The sequence below is a fragment of the Bufo gargarizans genome, chromosome 3, assembly GCF_014858855.1.
Source record: "Bufo gargarizans isolate SCDJY-AF-19 chromosome 3, ASM1485885v1, whole genome shotgun sequence".
Classification (NCBI taxonomy): Eukaryota; Metazoa; Chordata; class Amphibia; order Anura; family Bufonidae; genus Bufo; species Bufo gargarizans.
The window spans coordinates 519,301,098-519,327,501 of NC_058082.1; the positions used below are offsets into that span (position 1 = coordinate 519,301,098).

Genomic DNA, 26,404 nt, shown 5'->3' on the forward strand with positions numbered 1-26,404 from the left:
CTCTCGTGTGCACGATCAATGCCACTACGGGACATATGGCCTGCTCACGGACCGTATGTCTCTTGGGGCATACAGTCGTGTGCAAGAGGCCTTAAAGGGGTTTTCTCATCTCATACAATGGGGGCATACCACTTTAAGATATACCTACATTGTCTTATAGGTGCGGGTCCCACGGCTGGGACCCTCACATATATTGAGAACGAAGCCAAGAAAGTAGATGAGGTTGCACTGTGCTGCCGCCCTCCATTCAGTTCTATGGGAGAGGCGGGGATTAGCGCTTGGTGGTGGACATACCATGGGAAATGTGTCCTACAGCAACAGTGCTCCCCGCTCCGTTCTCGATATAGGTGCGGGTCCTACCAATGTTACCACACCTATCAGACAATGGGGGCATATTCAAGTGAAATCCCCCCATTGTCTATGTGAATACCCCTTTAAAAACTCTATGTCCCTTGCGTGTCCCTTGTGGTAATCACACTAGTTATTTTAGCGTCATCGGGAAATCATTAAACGTTAAAATCACAATTAATGAATTCCTGATGATGCTGACAGACCGTGACTCCCACAAGGGCTCATATGAAAGGGCACAAGATTGAACAATGAACAAGCATTTGCTTGTTCATGTTCCAATCATAGGTTCTACGATCAATAAAGAGCCAAAATTTAGCTCATTATTGATGGGCAGGTGTTAATGGATCTTACGACATTGGCACTAATGCTGTTTTGATATAAAAACTACCAAGGGTGTTGTAATAAACGCACAGTAGTGAGACTAGGGTAGTTTTTATTTCAACACAGCTAGAGTGCCAATGTTCCCTGTACAGGACAATAAAAAGACAGACACAGTGCAGTAAAGTATAATTTTTTTTATTTTTTTTTTATGTCAATCAATAAATAAATAAATAAACAAAATATAAACTTTTTTTATTTTTTTCACAACTGTTCATAACTGGTAGGGGAGGTGGACTGTCGTGGACTTGCGCTGGGGCTGGCAATGGTAGCCCCCCTGTCCTGGCGAGCCACTGAGGATAAACTACGGGCCATAGGAAAGGATGCAGGGCGTAATTGAGGGGTGTGGAGAAAGGAAGGGTCTGAGGAGGAGGAGGGGACCCGAGCATGTGTAGAGGTGGAGGGAGTTTGAAAAGAAGTAGGAGGAAAAGGGGCAGGAGAAGAAAAAGAAGAAGAAGGAAACACATGCTCGGGGGGGTGGGAAGGGAAAGGTTGGCGGTACTGGCCACTGCTGTGGGATGGGGGGTAGGTGTGGGATGGGGGGTAGGTGTGGGATGGGGGGTAGGTGTGGGATGGGGGTGGGGGTGGGGGTTGGGGGCGGTGCATGATTTCCCATGACCCGTTCTCTACCATGATCTTAAACTGATGCAACTGCTCGGGCGTCATTGAGTCCATCAAACCGATCATGTTTAGCCCATAATGGTAGTTTGGGCTGCGTTGATGCGCCGACTCCGCCCCTTGCCAGCGGCGAATCAAGTCAGCACCAAACTCCATTTGATGTCGGGCAAAACCTTCTAGAGCGTCGGAAACGACCTCTACAAGGTTTGCATAATCGGCTCGACTTGGCCTACCAGATCTCTGCCCGCTCACCAGGGCTCTTAAATTTTGACGGAAACCTAAGAGCCTCTGTTGAGCGGAGGGACCCGGTAGGGGACCCGGATTATCCTGAGCCGATGCATCAGGGACAGGAGGGCTGGCGCTGGCGATCTGTTCCGGTTCCGCCTCAGGAGGTTGGTCAGGCTCCCGAGTGAGGCTGGCACTTCTGTAGGAAAAAAAAAAGGAAAGTTAGGAATTGTTCTTTAAATAATAAAACATCTATGTTCTATGCTATGTCTACCGTATAGCATAGGGGGCTGTCCAAAACAGGGGAGCCAAACGCTCCACTGTCTCAGACAGCCCCTTACACTCAGACGGAGAGAACAGTTGTCCATCTGACTGTGGGGGGCTGTCCAAAACAGGGGAGCCAAACGCTACCCTGTCTCAGACAGCCCCTTACACTCAAACGGAGAGAACAGTGGTCCATCTGACTGTGGGGGGCTGTCTAAAACAGGGGAGCCAAACGCTACCCTGTCTCAGACAGCCCCTTACACTCAGACGGAGAGAACAGTTGTCCATCTGACTGTGGGGGGCTGTCTAAAACAGGGGAGCCAAACGCTACCCTGTCTCAGACAGCCCCTTACACTCAGACGGAGAGAACAGTTGTCCATCTGACTGTGGGGGGCTGTCTAAAACAGGGGAGCCAAACGCTACCCTGTCTCAGACAGCCCCTTACACTCAGACGGAGAGAACAGTTGTCCATCTGACTGTGGGGGGCTGTCTAAAACAGGGGAGCCAAACGCTACCCTGTCTCAGACAGCCCCTTACACTCAGACGGAGAGAACAGTTGTCCATCTGACTGTGGGGGGCTGTCTAAAACAGGGGAGCCAAACGCTACCCTGTCTCGGACAGCCCCTTTACAATTTATTTTTTAAACAGTTGTTATAAATATTTACCTTTTTGGTGCCATGGCCTTTCGTAGGAACCCCAGGGCCGCCGTATGGATGTATGTGGCCCCTGAGGTTCCTCCGGAGCCACTCGGGGCCTGACCCTCCTTGTTATAATCCCTCCTGAAGCGGTCCCGGATAGATCGCCAACGCGTTATAACCAGTTTGACTATGGAAAAAAACAATAAAAACTAAAATCAGCATGATGAAAGGAAAACAAGAATATTTTAATTTATTAAAATGCATATTGTTTTACTTACCATATTTCTCCTGAGCCGCCGCATCTAGATCCCCCCAGGTCTCTAAAAGTTCTGCAGAGATGTCCCTCCAGAGCCGCTGGGTATGGCGATAATCGGCGTGGTGGCGGTCGGCGTGGTCCCATAACGCTGGACGCGCCTCCACCAGTCGGATGAGGAGCAGGTTATTGATGCTCGGAAACCCGAACTCCTCATCCTCCCTGGTGGAGCCTAGGGAACCCTGAAAAAAAAGGAAATACAAAATTTAATGTAAATCCTAATACAAAATGCTAAATAAACTACTAAATTCAATACTTACACGTCTACGACCGCCACGCTCATTCCCGCGGACTCTGGAGGCGACTGGGGGATCCTCGCTGGCGGCTCTAGGTGCAGATTGCTAATACAAATAAAAAAATTTTAGAAGACCGTACTTAAACCAATTTTTAAGAAATCTATATATATATATATATACTTACTTCTTGACAGCCCCGGTCCGGGCTTGGTCCACCTCCCCTGGATGCTGGTGAGCTGGCCCCGGCAGCACCGCCCACTTCGGGAGAGCCCTCCTCTGAAGATGATGAAGAAATCTATAATAAGAGCACATACTGATTAATGCAACAAATCAAACAGTAAAAAGTCCAAGTGTTGATTTTATACTTACGGGCCACTGGATATGGCGGCGCCTTCTGGGTGGGTTACGCCAGTCGATTGATGATGTCTTCTTAGATGACATCTGTACGCAACAAAATACCAGACAAAATGCAGATACCGTTAAAGGAACTTGTAGAGCACTATTTCCTCATATATCAACATTTTTTTAGTTTTTTTTAATACTTACTTTTTAAAATATCGATATTGGCTTCCCCACCGCAGATCTCTTTTTTTCTTTTTTTGTACGACCCTAATAATAAAATAATTAAAAAAATTAATCCGACAGAAGCCATAATCCCCCCAAGTTACATAAACACCGCGAGAGACAGCAGCCCTGCATAGTGCCAGCAGCCCCCCACAATGACATCAGGCTCCCAGTTCCAAACAACTCTCCCACAGTGCCCAGAGCCCCCCCCAATGCCAGCAGCCCCCACCCACAGTTCCAGCCACAAACACCCCCGCACTGCCAGAAGCACCGCACAGTTCCAGCCTCAAAAAACCCTGCAGTTCCATCCAGAAGCACCGCACAGTTCCAGCCACAAACACCCCCGCAGTGCCAGCAAACCGCACAGTTCCAGCCACAAACACCCCCGCACTGCCAGAAGCACCGCACAGTTCCAGCCACAAAAAACCCTGCAGTTCCATCCAGAAGCACCGCACAGTTCCAGCCACAAACACCCCCGCAGTGCCAGCAAACCGCACAGTTCCAGCCACAAACACCCCCGCACTGCCAGAAGCACCGCACAGTTCCAGCCACAAAAAACCCTGCAGTTCCATCCAGAAGCACCGCACAGTTCCAGCCACAAACACCCCCGCAGTGCCAGCAAACCGCACTGTTCCAGCCACAAACACCCCCGCAGTGCCAGCAGCAACCACAGTTCCAGCCACACGCGCCCTCCCCCCCGGTGCCAGAAGCCCCCCCATAAAGGCAGCCCACACCACCAGTGGCAGCGGCTCCCATTGTTCCAGACACACACACCCCTTCCCAAGTGCCAGCAGCCCCCCCACCCTAGAAATAGAGAGAGAGATAGATAGATAGATGGATAGATAGTAAAAAAAGAGAGATAGACAAACAGACAAAACTTCATACACTTACCAGTCTCAGCAAGTCGGTTCTCCAAAATGGCCGACGATGAGGGGAGGGACAGATGAGGGGGAGGGACAGGAAGTTACTGGGCATGCGCAGAAACATGAACGGTTTCGAACGGATCCGTGTCAAAGCGGAGCCATGACAGACGGATCCGTCCCCATTGACTTGCATTGTAAGTCAGGACGGATCCGTACGCCTCCGCACGGCCAGGCGGACACCAAAACGCTGCAAGCTGCGTTCGGGTGTCCGCCTGCTGAGCGGAACGGAGGCCAAACGCTGCCAGACTGATGCATTCTGAGCGGATCCGCATCCATTCAGAATGCATTGGGGCCGTATGGATCCGTTCGTGGCCGCTTGGAAGAGCCTTCAAACGGATCCTTCAAGCGGACAACCGAACGCTAGTGTGAAAGTAGCCTTACTTTTGCAGTTCTCAAAACTGAATTTGACTCAGCAGAGATCACATGCCTCTTCATAGCAAAAAAGTTATAACATGAACAGAGTTTAGAAAAATACCTTAATCCTAACTTCTACAAACCTATGAATGCAGAATCAACCCCAGCAAACTAATATGAAAAGTTGTTATTCTAAAAATCTTCATCTACTTGCATGTTATAAGTTATGCCAGCAAGAATTAGTTGTTATATAGAAAACTATGATTTAAATCAAATCCACCCTGATAGCAAGACAACGATAAGCAGAGCTATGCACACAACGGGGAGCTGCCTCTAACCCCTGGGAGCCCATGCTTCTTCCTGCTGCATCCGAGGTCCCCATGACTGCAGCCGCCGCTCTGGTCATCACATCTTGGGCACTGGAAACATCGCTCTCACCCTCTCTGTGCAGGGTCTCTTCAGGCCATGCCACCGGTTCCTGCAGAGATTTAATACAGACTGCACCGTAAGGGTCCATTCACACATCCGTGTGCGTTTTGCGGATCCGCAATACACGGACAACGGCAATGTGCGTTCCGCATTTTGCGGACCGCACATCGCTGGCACTTAATAGAAAATGCCTAATCTTGTCCGCAATTGCGGAGAAGAATAGGACATGTTCTATTTTTTTCAGGATCGGAATTGCGGACCCGGAAGTGCGGGTCCGCATTTCCGGATCGGGCAGCACATCGTGCGACCCTATAGAAATGAATTGGTCCGCAATTCCGTTCTGCAAAATGCGGAACAGAATTGCAGACATGTGAATGGACCCTAAAGCACATGTGAAGAAAAAGTCAATATGACGATAAAAAAAAAAAAAAAAAAGGTGGTTGATCTTTAACCCGTTCCCTGACGGAACAAGTTTACGTATTTTGTTTTTACTCCCTGCTTTGGAGTCATAGCTATTTAATTTTTCCGTTCACATAGCCAAATGAGAACTTTTTTTTTTTTTGTGTGGGATAAAGTGTACTTTGTAATGCCACCATTTAATATTGCATAGGATGTAGTGGGAAGCTGGATTTTTTTTTTCCAAATGTGGTGGTATTGGAAAAAATATGCAATCCCATCACAGTTTTCTGGGTTTTGTTTTTACGGTGTTCACTATGCAGTAAACTGACTTGTGCTCTTCATTCTTTGTTTACTTTTTCTTGTGTTTTTATGCAGAATTGTTTTTTTAAATGTATTTTTTCTTTTCATCGCCATATTCGGAACCCATAACATCACTTTTAATAAAGAAATTGGGGGAGTTGAAGTAATAAAAACTGTGAATCGGTCATATTGCTTTTTTCCCCTCGTTTTTGTTAAATATTCAATTCAGGTGTACATTACAATTCAGTCCTGCCATCTGCAGGCCTGAATTGGAATATATAGGTAATAAGCCTAGAAGCCTAGTACAGGCTCTGGCTTATTACAGCAATGGAATGCTTTCCCTGATCTCAACCAAGGGGAGGTATTCTTGCCTAGCAGGCATTTCAGATGCCGTGGTCACATTGGACCATGGCATCTGAGGGGTTAAACGTTCACAACTGCCATTACTGTAAGTTGCTGACATTTGTCCCGGTTGTCTTCTGTATGAAACCAGAGCAGGTGCCTTCTTTAAAGAGCGGACATGTGTCATACTATTACGTCACATCTTGGGAAGGGGTTAAAAGCAAAAATAAGGGTACTTTCACGCTAGCGTTGCTGGATTCCGGCAGACAGTTCCATCGCTGGAACTGCCTGCCGGATCTGGCAATCTGTATGCAAACGGATACCATTTCTAGACTGATCCGAATGTGGATCCGTCTCACAAATTTATTGCAATACCGGATCCGTCTCTCCAGTTGTCATCCGGAAACACTGATCCAGTATTGATCTTTTTCACATTTTTAAAGGTCTGTTTTTCCGGAACACTTGGGGCTGGATCCGGCATTAATGCATTTAAATGTAAAATAATGCTGGATCCAGTATTCTGGCAAATGTTCTGGAATTTTGGACAGAGAAAATACTGCAGCATGCTGCAATATTTTCTCCTTCCAAAAACCATACAATGACTGAACTGAAGACATCCTGATGCATACTGAACAGATTGCTCTCCATTCAGAATGCATGGGGATAAAACTGATCAGTTATTTTCCGGTATAGAGGATGGAACGCAATACTGGAAAAGAAAAAACGCTAGTGTGAAAGTACCCTAATATATTAATCGCCCTGCCTCAACTCGCCAATTTATCTGACTTATGTCAGGTGCTTCATAAATATGGGTCTCTTTCTGGACATCATATTTCTCAATGCTTTTACACCAGGGCTCGACAAATCCCAGGTCTCCATGGCGACCAGGAATTTTGTCCTGGCGCCTGGGTATTTGCCCCTGCTTGAAAATAGGCCCAGCACACTAGCAGACAGGCGCAGCTTCTGGTGGGTTAAGACCGCAAGCAAAATGAAACCCCTTTTTTTTTTTTTTTTTTAATCACTTGCGCCCAGGCTCGGACTTCCACCCTGCCCAGACCCCTCAGCTTTCGGCTCCATCGTGTTTTGCCCACTCGCTCTCGCCGTCTATCGGTCACAGCGTACTGATGTCGCCGTGTCTCATCTCCAGGGCAGTTGAAAATGCCCGGCCGGTACTTATGTGATAACTGTCCGACAGACATCAGAGTCTGTGTCCCGGTAAGAGCCTCGGCGGGGGTAGAGGAGTTAGTGCAGGGGAGGCAGAGCGGGCGCTGCACTCGCTAACAAGTGGAGTGAAGACAATCAGCCCATCATGATTCCTCCTGCTGTATACATCAGGGGACATGATCGGGCAGCGCAACATCCCAGGGCACCAAGTGCTGCCAGGTCCCTGCACTGCCGGCTCTGCGGCGGTAAATTATGCGCTCTGCACTTATCCGCCAGGCTCAAAGTTTGTAATGTCTGCCTGCTACAGCCATGTTGGCCTCGAGCACAGCTATGAACCCAGCGGGGAGCTGCATACCTGCTGCCGTCATTAGGCCTGAGCTCCTGCTAGCCACAACTGGTGGCCATTCCTGCACCATGCTCCATCCCTGCAGTTACCATTCGGCCATTTCTTTGTTCTGTCCCTTTCTAGGAAAGCTGTGTGACAGCCTGTATTCCACACAGAAAGCCAGGTGGCAGCTCCTAGGAGAGCTGTGTGGTATAAAGGCTGCCTGTCACCCAGCTTTCCTGGTCTCCTGAGGAGAATATATCTCAGTATAGAAACATTTAGATACGTTATCATATGATTTACCCATTCAGGAGTCTTGGAAAGCCGGGTTGCAGCTCCTATGAGAACTAAGACTACTGAATGGCCAAATCATCTGATGACTTCTCTATATGTTCCCATACTGAGATATATTCTCCTCAGGGAAGCTGGGTGACAGGCTGTATACCACACAGTTCTCCTAGGAGCTGCCATAAGACTCCTGAATGGCTAAATCATCTGATAGCTTCTGTATATGTTCCCGTACTGAGATATGTTCTCCTCAGGACTAGGAGACCAGGAAAGCTTGGTGACAATCCATGAGAGAGCTGGAAGCCCCCCTCAGTATTCCTAGGGTAATTCCAATGGAAATATTTTTCACAGAGGATTACCTGTTGTGGATTTTTATCATATTCTACATGTAGCGTGTGGATTTGCTGTGGAATTCAGCCACGATCAGTTACACATGGTGAAATCATATATTATCACGGTGCGGATTTGAAATGTGCACAGTAGGTTCATTTCCGTGTGGATTTTATGAAGTGTGAGGATTTTTGGTAAAATCTTATCCATTTGCGTATTTGCTGCAATATGCTGTGGATTTCATACCTGCAGTTCTATGAGATGAATGAGCCCGAAGGGATCTCAGTTCTGTCAGCTGCAGCACGTGGATTATACACACAGTGACGTCACAGCGCAGGGATTATACATACAGTGACGTCACAGTACACTGATAAACACTGAAGAGATGCGGCACACAGTGACGTCACAGTACACTCATAAACACTGAAGAGATGCTACACACAGTGACATCACAGTATAATAATGATAAACAATGCCCATGTTTGGTTCTAGACTTTTTTATATGTTAATTTAAGAGGTGTCATTTTTATCGCTGAAAATAAGGCTTTATATGGTAAAAAATAAATAAAAAAACGGCTCCTAACTTTTTTAGCTGGCTCCTAGATTCCAAGGAAATTCGTCAAGCCCGGTTTTATACCACACACAAATACATTGATAAATCTCCTCGCATACAGCTCTGTGTCTGTGGCTTCTCTCATAAAGTGTATTATAAAACTGTCTGGAAGCCACCACTAGAAGGAGCTAAATTCCTAGCAATTCACACAATTACCACTGAAAGCAATGGAAGTGTTAAGTCTCTTTGCAGTGAGCTGCAGTGTTTAAGTATGTGGAACACAAGGAAGACTTCAGCACCTGCCCACCTTCTCCCTTGCTCCATAGCAGTCTTGTGGTCTCTTTTCCTTGAAGGTATACCACTGATTTGGTTTGTACTCAAGATAACTTTGTGGTACGAGAGCTTTGCCTTAAAAGGGTTCTGCACCTTCATTTAACTGATGATCTATCCTCTGGATAGATCATCAGCTTCTGATCGGCGGGGGTCTGACACCCGGGACCCCCGCCGATCAGCTGTTTGAGAAGGCAGCGCCGCTGCCTTCTCACCACTGACGTCACGACTAGTATCAGCTAGCATGGGTGGGGCTAAGCCCTGTTCACTTGAATGGAGCTTAGTCTCGTGCCCACGCTAGTTGATACTAGTAGTGACGTCAGTTGGTGGGCGGCCCGGCGGTAAACGGTGAGAAGGCCACTGCGCTGCTGGAGCGCCGCTGCCTTCTGAAACGGCTGATGATCTATCCAGAGGATAGATCATCAGTTAAATGAAAGTGCAGAACCCCTTTAAATATGTAAAGAAAAATGACATACTACAATATGCAACCCCCATAGGCTAACGTTTTGTGATTGGTAGCAGGACCCCACGAATCACGACAATGGGCATCCCGTGTCCCCACAGAAGTAAAATCTCAGGTTGTGCATGTGCTCTGCTGGTCCGTTCTCTCTCTGTGGGACTGGCGGAGATAGAGGAGTACAGCACTAAAGCATTCGCAGGGTGTGTTATAAAAGGTTGTTTTCCAAGAGTGGTTATCAATAACCTGGTTAGCCATTCTTGGTACACTACACATTACGGTACCCTCCACAGATCACCTCCACAGTATGTGGACGAGCAATGGCTGCTGTGTTTGCTCGTCCTCATACAGCTGCATTGTTTCTGAGCAGGCAATGGCAGTGTAGACATCACAATCTGCTGCCCCGAAACGATAACGGGTGACCGGCTGCACCTTCCAACGGAAGTTTGTGCCTAACAATCAGGCCGTGTAAACCTGCCATAAGATGAGCTCTGATGCTGAGCAAATTAATGTTCTGCCTCACTGATAAGCTGAGTAGCATTTCAGGATATCGATAGTTTTATTTTCTTCAATACTCAAAAAATCCTGCTTATGGGAAGATCGTGTATGAAAAAATAAACTGCAATATCTGTTCACTCATAGAAACCACTTTTGCAGTCTACCATCAGGGAATAATAGCTTCCCATGACTTGATTAGCACACCACATTACTTCCACAGGCTTCACTGTATAGATTTAGTCACTTTGTAGACAGCAGCAACTAAGCCACCCGGCTCCTGAAATAAAATAATGCTTTAAAATACCAAACGGGGAAAAAAAAAATCTGCAACATCTCTGACGCTCTGGGACCATCCTATGATGCGTAATTGCTTTTACATCGGTGACAGGAGAGAGACAAGAATGTGCTTTTCTTGAACTTAACAACAGTTTGGGCAATTTTCTATAATCCAGTAAATACAAATTGTAGCTTGATTATCCATCTACATCTGTCAAGTGAATTTTAATGGATGAATGAATGAGTCAAATCTATGCATGAAAATATACAAATGTGGAAAATGTGGGTCTAATTATAAGGCTGCTGAATTTACACAAGGTCAGGTAAACAAGGCACTACTGTAATGATTATTAATTGTTAATAATGCCTTTGGGAAAACATTCACATTTCCCTTTACTGAGTAGTTTATGCATTTTCGCAGTGGTTAGACAGCAGAAAACCTATTTTCTTTCTTCCTTTCTCTGCTTCATGTAATTGCTTTAGTAATTCGGCACTTGTAGGCGAGATGACACTTTTAGAACTCGATTGTCAGTGGCAGTCTTAGCTCCCCTTTTGTGTTTTTTTATATATATAAATATATCAGTGGTTTATAGTACGTCCATACTGTATACTAATATACTTCCTTAGGTTTACCGTGTACTTTTTTAGTGGAAGCAATGCATTGTCTCCTTATACAGAATAAAACCGGTCATTAAAAGAGATGACTCAACAAGGTATTGAGATTTCTCCTAATTGAGACAGTAGGGTGAATGTGGACTGTGTTGCCGCTTCCTAAATTTTATAAAATTATTTTTTATTTTATTATGTTTTTTTCATTATGCATAGCATTTATTTTAACACAATGTTCATATGGATCATAGTACTTGGGCTAAGAAACTGCTTGTTCCCAGTCATTGCCAGCTTGTTAGCATTTGCATGCAGAGATCAAGGCTTTATTGGGACGAGCGATTAGTTACTAATTGTCTAACTACAGATTCATCATTTGTGCATGGCTGTTTCCTTCACTCCCATAGTTTGAATGAAGCAAAAGCACAACTGCGCAATTTATTCAAATATTCTTATATTTCTGTCCAGCGTCAGACTAAAGTTTCTTGGACCCACCCTCTGTGTATAAAGGATCTTATAGAGGACCTTTCATCTGGCTTAGGCCCCATGCACACGGCCGTTGTTCACAGCCGTGTGCGGGCCGTGGAACCGCGGCCTGGATCCCTTCCTGTGAGCTGGAGCGCACGGCGTCACTGGTTGCTATGACGCCGTGCGCTCCCTGCTGCCGCCGCTATACAGTAATACACTGGTATGATCTATACCAGTGTATTACTGTACTGTGCCGGCAGCAGGGGGCGCACGGCGTCATAGCAACCAGTGACGCCGTGCGCTCCAGCTCACAGGAAGGGATCCAGGCCGCGGTTCCACGGCCCGCACACGGCTGTGAACAACGGCCGTGTGCATGGGGCCTTACTTATAGGAGCGAAATACCTGTACTTGCTGCTGTCACCCGTTTTTTTTTTTTTTTAAACCATCGCCCTGCTGCGCCCGCCTGAAGTTCTCGCGCTCGCTATGTAAATACTAAACATCGTAACAGGGAGGAGGAGATGCCAGGGTTTCTCAATGGGAGTCTCCTTCTCACTGTCTGTGACGCTCTCCACTGTGATTGGATAGCGGCACAGCCAGGGAGAAGGAGACGCCCATTGAGAAACCCTGGCGTCTCCTCCCTGTTACGATGCTCAGTATTTACATACAAAGCACGAGAACTTCAGGCGGGCGTAAGGGCGATGTTTAAAAAAAATAAAAAAAAGTATCAGCTAAGTATGAATTTTCTGTTTCACAGAGGCAGACTGTGGGCATTGCATAAAAAGTTATTCTTCTCTGAAAACCCTTTAACCCCTTAAGGACACGGCCATATTTCACCTTAAGGACCAGGCCATTTTTTGCAAATCTGACCAGTGTTACTTTATGTGGTGGTAACTTTAAAACGCTTTGACTTATCCAGGCCATTCTGAGATAGTTTTTTTCATCACATATTGTAGTTCATGACACTGGTAAATTGGAATAAAAAAATATGCATTTTTATTTATAAAAAAATACCACATTTAATTAAAAAAAAATTAGCACATTTTTTCGTTTCAGTTTCTCTACTTCTATAATACATAGTAATACCTTTATATTCCCAGTATGTCTTTGGATCATTTTGGGAATGATATTTTATTTTTGGGGGATGTTACAAGGTTTAGAAGCAAATCTTGAAATTTTTCTGACATTTTCAAAAACCCACTTTTTAAGGACCAGTTCAGACCTGAAGTCACTTTGTGAGGCTTACATAATAGAAACCACCCAAAAATGACCCCATTCTAGAAACTACACCCCTCAAGGTATTCAAAACTGATTTTACAAACTTTAACCCTTTTAGGTGTTCCACAAGAATTAATGGAAAATAGAGATACCATTTCAAAATTTCACTTTTTTGGCAGATTTTCCATTTTAATATTTTTTTTTCCCAGTTACAAAGCAAGGGTTAACACCCAAACAAAACTCAATATTTATGGCCCTGATTCTGTAGTTTACAGAAACATCCCATATGTGGTCGTAAACTGCTGTACGGGCACGGCAGGGCGCAGAAGGAAAGGAATGCCATACTGTTTTTGGAAGGCAGATTTTGGTGGACTGTTTTTTTGACACCATGTCCCATTTGAAGCTCCCCTGATGCACCCCTAGAGTAGAAACTCCAAAAAAGTGACCCCATTTTAGAAACTACGGGATAGGTTGGCAGTTATGTTGTTACTAGTTTAGGGTACATATGATTTTTGTTAGGTAAAGATGTGTAGAAGGGCACTCAACATATGGAGTCACATTGAAACATAGGAATTTGAATATATAGCGATTTATTGAACACAATTTAAAATAGACAACTGAGTGGTAAAAATAGCATAAGTAAAACATACAATAAAAGGCGTATCATAAAGGCATAAAATAAGACATACAATGGCAATCAACCGAGCAATATAGATATGTTAAGATGATTGGGAGGGGGGAGTTCCAATAAAAATGTCCGGTACCACAAAAAACGCAGGTCAACGCTATAAGCAGATTAGGGTCCTAAATCTGCAGTTGTGGGGACTTTGATATTTTCCTAATATATTCTTTTAGTCTTAGGCCGTCTATATTAAAACCATTTCGTGGCATCCCACATTTTCAAATGGTATTAAAATCGGCACAGCAGCAATGTTCGACAAATAAATGATAGGAATCTTTACTTAGCTTTATGTGTAGAAGCTTGTTCGCGGCCTTCTGGTGATGAGCACTGTAGCAGTAGTCAAATAATCCGCTATAGGGAATTGAGATCGTGTATATGGCATTCCACATGTAGCGGACTTAACTTTTGGTGCCCCACGTGTCGTTACTTTCGAACACTGATTCGATAGTTAACCCAGGCAGTGTAGTAATCGAGTCACGCACATTCGATGGATCTTTTTCGGGTGCAGCAAGATTGGATGCTTGCCTCTTCCTCGATCCTGTAGGCGTTCCTTTCCAAGTATTGTGTCTTTCGGGTAATTGAAGTCCGTGCTCTTTAATCTTTTTTCTTCCAATAAGCAAAGTCCAGTAAGTGTGGATTAGAATTATGTCCGCACTATGCAAGTCAATAGATTGAGCACCAAATGCGTTTCCGAGTCTTGCTTTACTCCTTCCTCAGTGGTAATGCTTGCATGGGGTGTTAGCTTTTGTCTTTTATATCCCTACTTCCTGGATTCCTCATAAAAAATGGACTGGATTCTAATTCAAAAACGCTCATGGATAAGGTTGCGATTTTGCTGCGTTTTTTGTGTTCAATGCGTTTTTTGGGTATATAGCTCACAATCAACCCAAACATCATAACTAATAGGTCACTTTCTATTATAAACATTGCTTTCACTAAATAATACAATTTATAATAAAAAATTCCATAAAAATGGGTTAAAATTATAAGAGAATATAATGCACGAACTCTAAAGACACGTGGAGCCATAAAATATATTAAAATCTTCGACTAATAGACTTCCCTTGTGTTGACTCAGGTTGTACATGGTCAATGGGTGGGGGCCATAGTTTACAGAAACACCCCATATGTGGTCGTAAACTGCTCTTTTCCCTTAGTTACAGCTGTTTAAATATTTACAATTAGATTACTGAGACACGCCTCCTCACTCTAAAGCCTAATGCAGACATGCAGTGTGAAGGACCGCCCCTCTGTCTTCTGTTTACATTAAGTTGGGAGACAGACCAGCCCTAGTAACGGTCTTTTAAGGGAACAGTGGAAAGGGACAGGAGACATTAATCAAAGCTGTTATTATAAGGTACCGTATTTATCGGCGTATAACACGCACAGGCGTATAACACGCACCTTCATTTTAAGAGGGAAATTTCAGGAAAAAAAGGGTAGCTCAGAACTTTTTTTTTATTAATATTATTACCACTTATAAGGTAAATAATGTAAAAGGATGACACTTATGGGGCTCTGTGGATGACACTTATGTCATCCACAGATCCCCATAAGTGTCATCTACAGATCCCCCATCAGATGGCTCAGTGTGGAGAGAGGAGGCGGGGACACTCATGGCGGGGCCCGGTGCAGTGACTCTACTCTAATACACCGGGCCCCGCAACTGTTAAACATTCAATCTGATCTCTTGAAGACGCGCTGTACGGTACTTACTGTAGTACCGGAGGTATAACATTAAGACGGCGCAGACCGGCATCTCCCTCGGTCATGCGCCGCCTGTCTCAGCTCCCTCCTGATGCGCTGCCTGCCCCAGCTCCCTCCTCATGCGCCGCCTGCCCCAGCTCCCTCCTCATGTGCCGCCTGCCCCAGCTCCCTCCTCATGCGCCGCCTGCCTGCTTATCTCACTTTATGAATGAACAGGCAGGCGGCGCATGACAGAGTGAGCTGGGGCAGGCGCCGCATGACAGAGGGAGCTGGGACAGGCGGCGCATGAGGAGGGAGCTGCGGCAGGCGCTGCGCCGTCTTAATGTTATACCTCCGGTATGTAAAAACATGGCTTCTTAACATTATATCGGCGTATAACACGCACACATAATTTTCCCCCTATTTTCAGGGGGGAAAAGTGCGTGTTATACGCCGATAAATACGGTAATTACATATCTTTTGACACTCATTGACAGACTAACTCAGGTATACATGCTTAGCTCTAATAAACTAGCAAATAAATAAATATGACAGTTATCCTTTAAGTCTAACTTTATACCATGTATTTGTTGGCTTACTTCTCAACAGATTTCTGTTCCATTTTTGGCAAGTGAAGCACAGTGGGGTAGATTTAGTAAGACCAACAATCTGTACGCCTGTGTTAATTTATCCTGCACTGGCAAGAGGCGAGGCACATGCCGCACACATTGTGGATTACATGCGTTTTTTTCTACGCAGATTTTCGTATGGTGAATGCAAGTATTTGCTAAAACAGACATGTCATCAAAGCAGACAGATTCTTCTTACCCAAAAGCTAGAAGCTAGTACAAGTTATACTGCTAATGTTTCATTTTCAATGTTACAGACTGCTTCTTTGTTCTTTTCGTCTGATTTTATGCAGCTGAAATGAGAACTGGGTTATACTGACCGCAAATTGTGATAAACAGTGTTTTGTAAGGTTATGGTTGTCCTCACGTTTTATCCTTTTTTGGCAAAATCAACTTAAGTGGCATCTGTACCATTCTTAAACAGATTAATTATTTGGAGTTTCTCCTATTATAGAGGTAAAAAAAATGTTCTACCTAGATTACATGTAGCTTGCAGCACTTTTTTTTTTTTTTTTCTCTTAAAGATGTAGTTCTAGGAAATGTTCACAAAATTGTATATGTGGGAAGTTGCTTGAAGTTTTTACTTGCATCTCTTATACTATGGGTTTTCACGATACAGGCAGTGGAGAACGCGTCGTGAGAAAACATTTTCATTAACCAAAAAACAAATATTTACATTTACAGAAGCAATTTGCAGTGTGTGTGTGTGTGTGTGTAATATATATATATATATATATATATATATATATATATATATATATATATATGAATTCTTCCCTTTAACAGGAAGCACACAACGCTGGCACTGAGCCTGATTGACTCGCCGTTCCTGCTCCTTGATGTGCTGTGCCAATAGCAGCAACTGAATGATGCTGGCAGCTTCACTGCCGCCGTAAGGCAAGTGAGTATATGCCAGAAGATGTGTGGACTGCGGTGCAACAATGTATGCCAAACTGCGCAACAGTTTTGACACAAGATTCTATCGTAAAGTAAAACAACTAATAGGCAGTGTAAACTAAGTCTAGCCAGTCTAAAAGTGTGGCAGATTTTTCATACAGGATCAGCCATTTTCACAAATCTGACACTTTTTGATAGTGTAGTCTAAAGGTGACCAAACATATTGCTCGAAAGGCCCCCATACACAGTAGTACATTGTCAAGCATGCCTAGAACGATGGATTTGGCCAACAGTCAAACATGTGGGGAGCTCCCAGCCCCTCCTGACAAGGGGGAGAGGGTTCTGCTGATATGGATATTTTTCCCCAATCCTTTTGTTCCCCCTTGGCCATAAGCTAGCAGCAGCAGGCTCTCCCCATAAAATACACATACTGTACATGTTCAGCTGAACCGAACGTATATGAGGTAGTTGGGAGAGGTAGCTGTCAAATTGTTTGGCTGACAGCTTTTGAATGTGTATGAACACCCTAAAGTTGACAATTTCAACCAAAATTATCATTTGTCGTGTAAAATGTAACAATGAATAATTGCTTTAGCTAACTGATTACAGACTATCATTGTCTTAAATGTCTGCCATTTTTGAATTTTATGGCCAGCAGATCCTGCCCTCTAAACTCTCTGCTACCAGCAAACAATATTCAGTATGGTGACTGGCAATGACATTAGTGATCGCTCCTCTTCATACTGTGGAGGATATTGCTGCATGTAAATGCTGCGGTCTCCTTCACTCACTAGCATGTGCTTCCAGGGAAAGAATGCTTCCCTCCCGACAATCTTCTGCCAAATTGTTCGGTGTACAGGGGCCTTAATGTGTGTGGCCACCTTAATTTTGTACTAAATATTAGGACAGTCTTGATAAATCTTCCCCGCTATGTGTCAAGATGCCCAGGAGAATATTTCCAGCAGGATATTGCACTGAAAATCCATAAGTAGTATAGCAAGTTTTACTAATTGGTGACATATACTAAGGCATTTGCTGTGTCTTTTCAAGTCTTCACCATGTCTGATTTGTTGCAAAAATATTCCAAAAATTTGCATGTAATATTCTGCTGCATGTGAATATATGTTTACAATGACCACTTTCTTTTGGAAACAAATGACAAGCAAAACAACGCGTAACACATCCAAACCTGCACATTTGAGTACAGCCTCCAGTTCTGTTCAAATAAGCAGTATTGTTCCCGTTCATAACATAAGACACATGGTTGTGCTGAATCTGTTATTGATCGGCATGAGTAGCGATGTGTGCTGCAATTCTGCTTTTTCAATTAAGGACATCCATGTTTCTGTAGTGCTGGCAATGTTTAATATCCTCATTAAGAATACTCTACAAAGTCATTTGGTGCATACAGTATGAATTGAAACGTGAGGCTGGCCATACACATTAGATGGCGGGTGAGATAAGAATTCTATTTCAGCCGATTATTTTGTTCTGAGGGAGTTAAGCCACCCTCAGAGGTGTCTGCCATCAGTTTTGTCCCCTCTCCCAGTTCAGGACATTTGCATGGTTGGGAGAGACAGCTGTCAGGCAAGTGAGCATTTGGCCAGCAATCAAAAAGGGTGATTCCGTTTTTGCCCATGCCTCAACCTTTTTGGCCTATTGGCTTCCCTCGTGAATGAGTACATTCTCTACCGCATTGTGTTAAAAATGATATCGCTACATAAATATTGTGTAACGGATAGGTAATTGGTAAGCATTGTCCTAGCCATTTGATGTGGCTGCAGTAATTGTAGTATCTGAGGACCTCTATCAGGACAGCCTTTTACAGTACTAATTGATTCCAGCTAAATAGCCGGTAAATCCAACGGCCTTTCCCCATCTCAGCTGTCCATAGTTTGGCAATTTTTGCATCCAACAACTAATACCGTAATATATTTTTCTCCGCCTTCCTCTTTTTGCTGATATTGATTGAAGATTCAATTGAGAAACATGTTTCGAAGCATTCTTTCTGCAGTAATCATACAAGTCAGTGGGAAGACAAGAAAATTGCATCAAAAGAAAATACTGTGGAGTTTTTTTCTGTATGTGTTTCGGCATAGATTATCACTGCCAAAATAATAGCAGATATCTTTTCTGGTTTCTGTATCAATGCCTCATTTCTTGTGGACATTCCTCTCTATATTAATGCCTCATGGGCATTTGACCAGACAGTGTCAGCCCCCCCTTTACGATTAACATTAACTAATTTTGTATAAAACATTCACATCTGTGATAGGAGTCAGTGTGCTGTTATTGGTTGACATTGAAACTGTTCAGAATTTCATTTATTGCTCGTCAAGGGGGAAGAGATGGAAAATGTATACACTAAGCGTATAGGACTTCCCGCAGCGCCTATTAATCCTTTATGGATCATTTGAAATGTTTCTAGTTTATTTAAGCTGTGATGCTTGTATCAGACTGTTCCTGCAAAGATGAGAGAGAGCTAGGGAAAGAGGAAAGTGATCATGCTTAGAATTTTTTTTTAAAACGATCTCACTTTCAGCCAAAAAGCACTTTTATGCTCCATTAACGTTGAATTTGACCAAACTCTTACACTGCATTAATACAAGGCTTGCTGGGTATACAGGAGTGTTGTTTCAAAGACTGGCTGCTTGAACTTTAACAAACGGCATATTAAGATTTGCTTGCATGCGATGAATTTAGTTGCCGTGTCTTTGGGGGGTAATTTCTTTTTAGCATTTTTTTTTTTTTACATAGAATTTTCTCTGTGCATCTTATTAATGTATTTTATTTTGGGGTGGATTCAACCTTAGATTTAAAAAAAATAATATAGTAACTATAAAGACAAAAATTTGTAGATTAGGATTCAAAGGGAAATAAAGTTGAGACCCAAGTTCTATAAGCCAAAATTGTCAGAGGCATTCACACACAGGAGGAGCCAGAATAGAGAGATGGCCGCTTGTACAGGTGAAACTAAAATAATTAGAATATCGTGCAAAGTTCATTTATTTCAGTAATGCAACTTAAAAGGTGAAACTAACATATGAGAGACTGATTACCTGCAAAGCGAGTTTTTTCAAGCCTTTATTTGTTATAATTTGGATGATTATGGCTTACAGCTTATGAAACCCCAAAGTCACAATTTTGAGGTACCCTTTGCTCAGGGGGTATGGATTAATTAGCTGACTACAGTGTGACACTTTGAGCCTAGAATATTGAACCTTTTCACAAAATTCTAATTTTAAGCTAAATGAATGCAGTTCCTTTTTGAATTTTTCGAGTTTCACCTGTATACATGACTATTTTTTATTGAAATCTATGATGGTTGGTTGGGATTCAGTTTGTTTGGCTGATTCCTTATCAGACATTTTATGATACCCTATGGATATGCCATACTTGTCTAAAGTAGGAAGCTCCCTTAATTTTCCATTATCGGGTAAAAAGCTAATGTAATAAAATACACATTGATTTGCGTTCACATCTCCATCAGAGATGATTTAGCAAAAAGCTGGCTTGTTTGCCACAAAGTGGCTGGAACACAGTTGGACCGCATTACAGTCAATAGGTAAAGTAGTGAATCTGGCAATGCTGGATCCGGTGAACTCCAGCAGGTTGTTCTCTGCTGGAACGCAGCCTTGCTCACTTTTTACTTACTCATTGACTCATTCCCCTCTCCCCAATGAAAACATACAAACGTTGGCTGAGCCAAGTATTCATATGTATGGGGGAATCTGAAAGTATAGCTGTTGGACTGACAGGTATTGACGGTGAAGCCGACTGCCCGAACCCCTGAGGATGCAAAGTGTTTGGCGAAACGTGTCGGGGGTCAGAGTGTGATAGTGTGTGTTTTTTAGACAGCATGTGCCTGTGGTCAGCAATTGGTGACCATCATGCAGATTACTCAGGATAGGGAGGCTCGCTAAGAGTGTATGCTCCATAGACTCCTAGTTCATGTACACTATGAGAAAAACAGTGTCGGCACAATTTAAACAGCATTAACCATATAGAGGAGGGGAGCCAGTTATGCAGGAAACAAATGAGAGCTTCTTAGCCAGCCTTGCCTTGACAAGTTAGCGCTATTACTAGTGATCACAACTAAAGTATCAAGTTCACAGACACAGCTGAGGATTTTAAACGTTATGTTTTATATAGGTCAATATCCACACGTGTAAATCAAGAGACAATTATTGGTCCATGTGCGTAGAGTACTGTCTCAACACATAGTGATAGGTCACCTTTGAACATTAATATTTTAAGGTGTATGGGCACCTTTATTGGCACAATATAAACAAATACTGACAATTCCTTTTAGCTCTTATCTCTAGATTTGATCATTATTGCTTATTTTAGAAACCTGATGCCTTTAGAACAATTGCATGGCAGTAAAGCATTTGCCCATCTTTGCACACAGTTCTAGAGTTTACATTTAAGGGCTCATGCACACAAATTTATTTTCTTTCCTTGTCCGTTCAGGGGTTTTTTTCCACAAAAAAAAAACAAAACTGAAGGTACTCTGTGCATTCTGTATTTCCGTATGTCCTATTATTGTCCGCATTAAGCACAAGGATAGTACTGTTCTATTAGGGGCCAGCTGTTCTGTTCCGCAAAATACGGAATGCACACGGACGTCATCCGTATTTTTTACGGATCTGTTTTTTGCGACTGCAAAATACATACAGTTGTGTGCACGAGGCCTAAGTCTGTATTTTGCATTGCATCTCGTCAAGCTGTCGTTCAGCATCCTATAACTTGACTATTGTGTGCGTCTATGGATTTAGTGGTTAATTGTATAGATCATTAACAAAACTATTGCCGTTACCGGTTTAAAACAGACGACAGACCAGCATTTTCATGCAAAGGAAATCGTGTAGATATTCGTTCACATGAAATTGTTTACTCATTTAATCGAGGATCGTTCACTGTATTTAGACAGCAAAAAATTATGTAAGACGCTTGTTTTTACATCGTTCACGTCGCTGACAGATCACATGATGTTCCTTTACATTACCACAATTCAATAGTGACAAATGCTAATTTATTCATAAGCATCAAAGTGTTGAATGAGCGTTTCCAGTAAAAATCGTTCACTAGCTACATATTAACACACACTACACCATTCTTGTCCAACATAAGCCCTTAGCCTTCAGATTGTAACAGTTATCTGTGCATCTAAATCCACCATTAGGGTTTAGATTGTAGGCTTCCATTGAGAGATGGATTGAAAAAAGTTATTACATATTTAGAACACAAAAAAATTATGGAGAAAGAAAACTGAAGCTCATAGCATTCAGTCTTAATACTTAATTTACTTCCTGAATTGGAAAAATTAAGGCTGGAATCCAATTTGCTATGTAGAGCTGCTACTATGCTTGCATTGATGCTTTGGAATATATGTATGGCAAGTCCTTCTACCCCTACCGTAATATTAATGCCCACAACCGATTTATGGATGTGGCATTCCTATAACAACTAGTTATGCAGAATAATTGTGTCATTAATCAAACACAACAAAATTCCTCTGATATTGTTCCTGAATTTGACCCCAGGGGTCTCGGGAGGCATTGCGGTCAGTATACTACATATATATTGGGTCTATGTACACATTGTACCCTAATGTTTATTCATTTTGAGTAATGTTATTGATTCTTATGTGTAATTGTTGCCCTTTATGAATATTCTGGTAAGGGTACCCCAATTTAGCTCTACGATTCTGTGTGGTTATGGGTTTCTCCCCTCTTTTTTAATTGTCTTTTGTATTTTTTGTCTATTTGGGATACAACTCTACTTATGATTTCTATATTGAGCCCACTGTGTAATATTTATAGTGTAAACAACAGTCTAGATGCACCAAAGATGCAATTCCCCTTACAGAACCATTTAAAAGTGTCTCAAGCACATAGTAAATGTGTTTCAAAATGTTTGCGCCACTTTTTTAAAATCAGAATTTGGGACATAATCTCTGATCACATGTTTTAAAATGGCCTATCAGAAATCGCAGCTACATGCTAATTGTGTGCCTGCTGAGCAAGGGGGCCCACTGTCAGAGTTAAAGCAGGACTTCCCATAGAGAAGGCATGGGCAGCTTTTCACTCTATATGCTGTGTATAAAATCAGGAAGCACTGTCTCTTCCTGTTTTGGCTCCAGGGGTCATGTGATGTAGCACTAAATGACCATTCCAGCAAAATCTGTGCTCCAAAAGCCAAATGGCACTCCTTCCCTTCTTAACCCTGCCATGTAACCAGCGGCTTACGTCCACGTTCATGTTGTTTCCATACCGAGAACCTGCCAAACAGTTTAAGACGTGTGATGTGATCCTGAGATGACATCAGCTGGGCACAGCATATGTTGCACTGAAATGCCATGTTTGTGGAACAATTAAAATTTTCGTTTTGCAGTCTGTTGAGCACATTAATGAACACTCCTCCCCTTAATACCTTGAGGGGTTTAGTTTCCAAAATGGGGTCATTTCTCAGTGGTTCCATTTATTATTTCATCCCAGTGCCCTTATAGTTGTAAGTTCAAGCTGTGTAAATCGCTGCAATGGACCTCTTTTATTCCTGACCCCTGTGGTATGTCCACATGTATGGTGCCTATAAAACCAGGAAGCACAGTATAATAATAGGGTTTACATTTCACACCGACATACAATGGATACAACATATTGGGAACTGAAATGGCATAACTGGAAAAATTGCAATTTTCACTTTGCACCATCAACTATGCATTATTGATTGCAAAACAACAGTGGAGTCAAAATACTCACTTCTCCCCTTGGTAAATTGAATGATAGGTGTGGTTTATAAAATGCAACATTTTATTGGAAGAAATTGAATTTATAGTTTCTAAATTCTATGAAATGACTGTTGGATCAAAGTGCTTACTACACTCCTCAGGGTCTTTTCAAATGCAACATAACACCTAAAAACCATTCCACTAAAATATGCCCTCTAAATACCATATGGTCTTCCTTTCCTTCTGAGCCCTGCCATGTTCCCATGCAACAGTTTATGACCACATATGGGGTGTTTCTGTAAACTGCAGAATCAGAGTAATACATATTGAGGTTTATTTTGTTGTTAACCCTTGCTGTGTTACAGGAAAATTAATTAAAAATGCAAAAAAGACAATTTAACATTTTCATTTCCATTTTGTTTTAATTCCTGTGGAGTACACAAAGGGTTCACAACTTTTATAAAAAATCAATTTTGATTAAATTGAGGGGTCTATTTTTAAAAAATAGCTTCTAAGAATTCTAACATCTTAAAAAAACAAAACAAAATGATGCTAACATGAAGTAGACATATGGTGAATGTTAATAATTTGTAAGTATCACTACCTGTCTTAAAAGCAGAAAAATTTAAATTTAGAAGATTACTAATTTTGCCAAAATTTCTGTAAACTTGTGGTGTTTTTTTTATAATTGACCCAAATTTGAAGTACGGTTGTGTCACAAAAAAAGTCTCAAAATTATTTGGATAAGTAATCTAAAGTGAAACGTCAGATTTGCTCTTTGAGGAGGGAGGTAAATGGCCCGGTCTGGAAGTGGTTACTATATCTCTCCTTAATGTTGTTTTTTGTAAGTAGTAGTTTATAGATCTTTCTTTCACAATTATCAGTGTCCAGACCTCAGACTTGTATCATTACTTTAGGGGTTTGTCACTTTGTTCTGTTAACAAACTCTGGAATTGATTGTATTTTCTATGAGCATTTATCCCATTGGCCACATTTTTATTCTCCCACAGCAATGGGAGCTTTTAATATTCTAGGTATTGAGGTGGAGAAAGATTATGACACCTCACATTTTTTGCTTTAGCTCTTTCACATCTTACCTAGCTTGTGTGGTTAACCTTTGATGGATTTCTTTTCTCACATATTTCAGTGGTTAGACAAATCAGTCATGCAAGCTAAAGGTTAATGTCATTTCTAAATAGCTGTCAATGTAATAAGTGTTTTCTCCCAGGGGAAGCATGTTTTATCGGCTGTATGAAGCGAGAAATGACAGAAACTTTATTATTTAGATACTATCAGTTAGGCCTTGACTGGCAATTGAAAACTTGCTTTGAGGGATTTTTATACCCCTCCCTGGTTTTGCTTACACTGCTTTCAAGTTCAGCCTGTTTATATGTAAAGTGCTAGAAACTCTTTAAAATGTAAAACTCCATCCATAGAAAGCTTTCTTTCCTCGTCCTTCAGTGCTTACTGTTCCTGGACAAATGTTGCCTCTGTCATCGTTTGTCGCCTATAATCTGTTATGTTGTCCCACTGAGAATGGAAAGGGCTAGTTCTTGGCATCACAATGTCTGTGATGTATGTTTCTTAGAATAGGTTTTAACGTGGCCTTTTAAAGGGAAATTTGTTACACATAAACCTTGAGAAGCTTAAACAAGTTATAATTAATTAATTGTGACACTTAAAGGGGTTTGTCCTTATTCAGAGCTGAACTTGGACGCAACCTAATCTGCACTCATTCACCATGAATGAGTGGAGCATCAGAGCTTTTTACACTCCGATGCTCTCCCTTGTCCTGTCCCGAATCGCACAGCACAAGGGAATTTTCTTGAAATCCGGTGACATACCGGGCTCTCCATGGATAAGCTAGGTGGAGGCTTCCGCCTAGTACTTACCCCGATGATGTCACCAGCACTAATGGGTGGCCTTTAGCGCTGCTCTAGACATTTTTTTTATTTTTTTTCCCCCCCCCCCCCCCCCAGCCCTTGCCGTGCACGATTCAGCGCAGAGCAAGGGGGTGCATGGGAACCTAAAAAGCTCTGATGCTCCACTCATTCATAAAGAATGAACGCAGATCGGGTTGTGTCCAGGTTCAGCTGTGAACTCGGACAACACCTTTAACAGAGTTACTGGGACTAAGATATTGATGAACTAACTATCCTCAGGATACCTCATCAGTATCCAGTTGGTTGGAATTTGACCCCTGAAACCCTCGCCAATCAGAGAGGGTGAGCATTGCATCCTAATCATAATCCTATGATATCACATCAGTTGGTCATTGGCCCTTCTGTAGCTCAGTCCCATTCAAGTAAATGCCATTAGGGTGCAATACTATAGGTGGACAGCACTGTTCTTTGTGAAGAGACCTCAGAACTTGTCCATAGCACCTTTAATCAGCTGAATAACAGTGGTGACAGGGCTCATAACCCCCCCCAAAATCGGGTATCTATGACCTGTCCTGGTAGCTACCGTAATTAGTATTTGAGTCCCAAACAACTCCTTTAAGATGGACATGCACAACCTCTTAAGGACGCAGGGCATACCGGTACGTCCTAACTTTAAATGCAGATTCCGGCGCCGTTGGGGTTAATGGGAACGGGATGCCGGCTCAAACCGCAGGTCAATTCAGACCTGCGGTTTGCTGCGCTTTTTGCAGTTTCTGATCCCCGTGGTCCCTGACCGCAGGGATCAGAAACTTTAGTGTCCCTCAAATATAGATTTTACACCACCCCCTGCATGATTTTTTGCTGGCGGGTGGTGCAGGGGGGGAGTTGGGGGCGGTGCGGGAGGCGGGATCGCGATCCCCCGCCCGCCTCCCCTTGAAAATTCGTAGGTGTAGAGTGGGTATACCAGGGTGCCAGCACATTGCTGACACCCTGGTATAAACTCTTTGGTGTGTTGGACAGATCTAAATTCCTCTCAATAAATGAGAGGAA

General features: G+C 42.8%; 1 protein-coding gene and 1 long non-coding RNA gene across 2 annotated transcripts in view; one reads left to right on the top strand and one right to left on the bottom strand.

The window, feature by feature from the left end:
* Positions 1-26,404, top strand: part of POLA1 (DNA polymerase alpha 1, catalytic subunit) — a 370,264-nt gene that overhangs the window by 218,578 nt on the left and 125,282 nt on the right.
* LOC122930537 lies at positions 2,794-3,386 on the bottom strand. Its single transcript, XR_006388142.1, has 3 exons — positions 3,208-3,386; positions 3,048-3,128; positions 2,794-2,969 (listed from the first exon to the last, which is right to left on the bottom strand). It is a non-coding gene; the product is annotated as an uncharacterized LOC122930537 (long non-coding RNA).